Below are 5,115 nucleotides of genomic sequence, written 5' to 3'. Positions count from 1 at the left end.
CAATAGTTACAGAAGCATGGAAAATGTAGCTAGAATCATTTATCATGCAAAAAGCACACTTCTACAAATAGCACATGTCCATTACTAATAAAAACTTTTCTGTTTATAGGAAAATAATATAGTAGTATGTGCCAGCTCAGCTATTTCAACGTGGGATCTGAAAGTTCAGCAGAGTTCTACCCAAAGAACCGATTGCAACCAAAACTGATTTTGCATTTGTAACTTAAATATTTGATCTGTTCAACATAATTAGATACTCAGAATAGCTGCTTTGCTTGTAGCATTTAAGACAGACCCAAATTATTCCTTCTTGCTATTTTGCTTTAAATTAAGGCAGGTTGTCTTTAAAACCACCAAATATCTGGAATTATTGGGGTTCAAAATGTATTCCTCAGTATTGCAAAGAAGAATTACCAACAATTGAGCAGTGATGGCCTGAGACAAACTGCTGTCCTTTTTTAGCTTTTGTGCCAGAGGAGCAATAGGTGTTCACTTTCTGAATACAAGCAAACTGATTAGTCACATCATGGTCAAAATAACAAGTTTAAAAGAATAGTGAAAAATTACTGAGTAGTACCGCTGATTGGTGTAGAATAAAGCTTCTCATTGATATTTTTTTCCCTTTGGATTTTCTAGGGTCACCAAGTGCCTTTCTTTAATGTCATGTGAGATGTTGGGTAATCCATACCCAGCTCTGCCTATGTCTTTTGGTGCGAAGTGTGGGTGTTGTTCCAGTCCTTGGAGCCATACATAACTACTTTAATTCCTTTACAGCAAAGATAAAAATATTGAAGCACACAGCTAGTAGAGCTTTTCTTTCAGCAGACAAATGACTTCGGTCACCCAGATGTCAGCTTTTGCAGATGGGTTTTGAGGTTTCTGCAGGGCTGATAATGCTGGCTTACTACTCTCTGTCTTGACACCGTGGGCACCTGAGCCAAAGTGTATCAGAACATTTATGATGTTGTGCTACAAAGGCAAAGGAGGTTCAGAGCCATCAACTTCAGTCTTTCACAGTGGTAGTCACTAACAGTTTGTGGACTTAGCTGGCAGGTGTGGGATCCCTGTCAGTATGTGGGAGTTTGCATCTGCTTGTTTCTGTCCTATGAAACTCCCTCTCTCTAATTAGTTCTAAAACTGTGCCAGTTCTAACATACCAGTTCCCAAACATGAGTGTCTTAACCTCAAGTGGGTTCAGAAACCCCATAGTAATTCTGTGGCAAGAATCTGGCGTGTTCTACAAGTTTAGTTGTGGATTCACAAATGTGGTCATGGAACTGGTAAAATTGGGAACTACTCCATTGACAGAAAATGCTAACTGCCAAGCAGGAGGCAAGCCAGCCACTTCATTAACTTATGTTGTTCTGAAAGTGCCAAGGAGAGGTGTTTTTACAGCCAATGCTGAGTAGTTTTTAAAGGCCTCAGTCTATCATTATTTTGATGTTAAGCCCTAGCTAGTGCTAATATGGGTTGTCTTCAGTTTCTGTCCACCACTGGGCAAGAAGACATTGTCCCTGATGCATGCTCTTTTTTCCCTGAGCATGGGAGTCAGAAGTTATTTTGCGTAGTTCCTTCAATCTTACTGTTTTAGAAGGCTTATTTTGGAGGTAAAACAGGATGGAGCCAAGAGCCAATAATCCTGGCTAGTGCATGATTATTCTTATTTCTGATATCCTGGGTCTAGAGCTGGAGTGACAGATTCACCACTTGGATCCAGAATTTCTCAGGCTGACAACTTGATTTCTAGATTGCTGTATGCTGTTGATTCAGCCTCTTCTGAGGTCCAGATTAAACTGTCACCAGACGTTCCTCTTAATGAACTGGAGGAGATTCTTTGGCGCATGCAAAAGAAAGTAATAAGAAATGGGCGATGGTTCTACTTTGCTTTTTCACTGATCCTTATTACTCCAAGAGGAAAAATTCACATGAGACAGAGCATTTGGCTGCTGTTTCAGCTTTGTCATCTGCCATAGGCCAAGCTGACTTAGCTGACATATAGCAGTCAAGCTTATGAAAGGGTTGCTCCAAATGTCATTGTGGCCATGTTGAGGCATTCATTGCCACGGTGGCTCCAGCAAAGGAGATTTGAAACCTCAGTTGCAGTGAATTGATGTTGTATATGTACTGCAGAAGAACATGCTCATTTGAGTGGTTATAAAAGGCATTCTGTTTAGTGTATGAACCTCCCCCATTATGAGACTGGAATGACATTCATAATAAACCAAACAGGTTTCTAATAAAATCCTAAGGTAACACTGGACTTACTTAGGTGTAAATGAATCTTGAGAAAATAGACAAATAGCCTGACTGACATGGCGTAACAGAGAAATTTTAGTCAGCAATTTAGGGGACCATACTTTTTGTATTGAATGTGGCACAGAAGATTAGGCATCAAATCTGTACCTTACTGAGTTTGCATAAAGGCTGCAAAGAAGGCATTTTTCACAGAGAGTTGGTACGGAGAACATGTTCACGCAGCAAAATATTCTGTTGGCTGCATTCATACAGAAAGCGTGGTCCAATAAATTCCTGACAAAAGTTGCTTTCTTATGCCGTGTTAATGAGGCCATATATTTATTTTTCCTGAAGATCCAGAGTGATCTGCCTAAGACCCAACTCGCATTCTGAATTCTCTGCTTTTCAGATGTGTTGTGTTGCACATCCCAGTAATACTAGGCTCAATCTTTTACAGCCCAGGGTTTGTCTAAAAGATTGGCTCTGAGTACAATATGATTATTATGATCGGGCAGGTTTTCAGTGCACTCAAGTGGGCCTGAGGCAGTTTCCATAGCATGCATTTGAACTGTCCTCACTGTAGAATTTTGCAAAGCTGCCCCATGAAATTCAGTATATTCTACAATCAGCATTTGACCTTCTAATTGACCTCTGAATTCAAGGCCTGATTTAGGAGAACAGTATTAGAGAGTCTGTCTAATTGAGATCCAGGGCTGATGCTTGATTTGGGAAAGCAGTTTAGAAATCCTGTTGGAAAAGAACTGAAAAGCTATTGGGGCCATTCCTCCCTTTTACATCTTTGGAAATATACTGGAGTTGAAGCCCTTTGGGTTGACTGACTCTAACACTGCTCTTTGGAAGATTCAAAGGCTGCAGGCTTGGCATTTTTATCCCAACAATGTGAATGTTGACATAACACACCCAAAGAAATGCTGTTCAAGATAAGTGATGTCTCTAGTAGACGAGCCGAAAGGTTCACTGACTGTATTTTGTCAACACCTTGATAAATTTATCACTTAGTATGATCAAATTTTACCTCTGAAATATCCAGCATGGGTGAACAAGTATTAGTATTGGCTTTAAAAATTAGAGTTGCCTTGGGAATGTATCATTATTCATTTAGCACAGTGTGAAAGGAAGGATGTCATCTTTCAGCACAAGCTAAATTAACAGTTTAAATTATTAGCATGTACTCTGCTGTCTCGTCTAGCAAATATATCAGTGGCTGTCAGTCCTTTAAATGTGAGCTGACATGATTTCTGTAAGTGGAGACTTTAAGAGTCTAAATTAAGTGTTCAGTTCCTTGTCTTCCTTGCTATAGCACTTTTATCCAAACAAAAATTAAATCAGTTAGGACTTACGAAGCATTTAATAGCTGTTGTAATGTAACTTTTGCTTTGAAAAAGCAGGGTTTTGGAAGAAAATTGTATTACAATACAGGAATAGAAAAAAGAAATGTGTGATTTAAGGTGGAAAAATAATGGAAGACAAATTATCCTGGAATACAAATTCTAGCTCAGTATATCACTTATGCCAATATTAAATCATTACGGGTGTTTGAAATTGAGGGGGGAAAAAAAAGCAAAATATTAAAATGTCAAAATCAGAGCTCGGAAACTTAACAGCATTGCCAAAGTGTGTGCACTCACGTGCACAAATGTGCAAACTTGCATATAGGAGGGAGGGAAATGCAATATTTTTCCATATAGATTTCAGTTTTTAATCTTTCCGTCTCTGGTTCACCTGACAACTCTTTTCCCTCCATGTAGGAGTGATGTGGTCTTCGTCTTAAGCTTCTCTTCCCTTTCTGAAGTGCAGAGTTGGGTTGGGAATAGTGATCATATATGTATATCAAAAGGCAGTGCAGTGGGTCCCAGACTAATGATTTGATGGTGGCGTGTGCATTTCCAAATAGTGGAGTACAGCCAAACTCTTTTCACCCCCAGGGTAACAAATTGCATTAGAGGAATGGAGATGAATTCAGGGATCAAAAGAAAGAGGGTTGCTTGTCTATAAAAGTCAGGTAAGTAGAAACTACAGCAGCATTCATGTTGCTAAAAGAGTCCTATCCTCTGGGCCCAGCCTGGACTGAGGACGCCAACAAGACCTAGTTCAAACCTGTAACGTTTGTCCTCTTCGCTCACATCTCTCAATAAGACTCGTCTGTGCTCTTTAAATTTAGTCTTTCTTCCTTCATTGGCTTTGACTCAGAATCTGGTTTTAGCCCTTCTGATAACTACTTTCTGGGGAGGTGAGTAATTAAAGTATGTTACTTTAATTTCCCATAGCACATGGCCTGTATGTTGAGACTTCCCATTCATGCTTGGCAGAGACATGGTATGAATTGGCTGGTGCTACTTCCATCAGTGATTCCAGAGGTTTTCTCAACAGAGCTTTGACCTTTTTAGTGAGCAAGATCTATTTTAAATATAGTGTACTTGTAATGAAAAAGACCCCTCCTTTGGGAGGAATTGTGGCTGTTTGTTAAAAAGAGCTGTGTATAAAGATCTAAGCTGCGATCATCTGTTATGATGTGGAATTGTTAAAATGCAATATAATAACCAGTGACTAAACTAGAATTAAATTGTCTCGGGGTAGCTAGCAATGCAGTCAGGAAGATAGAGGCTTCCTGGAATGAAAAGCTGTCTAAATTATAAGACTTGCATAAAGATGTTTGATCAAAACACAAAGTGGAGGTGGCTTGTATAGTCTAGAGAAGAGAAGACTGAGAAGGGATTTAATAGCAGCCTTCATTTACCTGAAGGGAGGTCTCATAGTTTCATAGTTAGTAGGGTCGGAAGGGACCTGAGCAGATCACTGAGTTCAACCCCCTGCCATGACAGGAAATACTGGGGTCAAACAACCCCAGCAAGGTGTTCA

The 5,115-nt window shown here is 39.6% G+C and overlaps 1 protein-coding gene across 1 annotated transcript in view; it reads left to right on the top strand.

The window, feature by feature from the left end:
- Positions 1-5,115, top strand: part of BIRC6 (baculoviral IAP repeat containing 6) — a gene marked incomplete at its 5' end in the record, with an annotated part of 304,005 nt that overhangs the window by 260,684 nt on the left and 38,206 nt on the right. The gene's annotated exons all lie outside the window — the stretch shown is intronic.

Source organism: Crocodylus porosus, unplaced genomic scaffold (genome assembly GCF_001723895.1).
Source record: "Crocodylus porosus isolate Cpor-Errol unplaced genomic scaffold, CroPor_comp1, whole genome shotgun sequence".
Taxonomy (NCBI): Eukaryota; Metazoa; Chordata; order Crocodylia; family Crocodylidae; genus Crocodylus; species Crocodylus porosus.
Note: the sequence above shows the minus strand (reverse complement) of the source record. Positions and strands in the feature narration are given on the sequence as shown.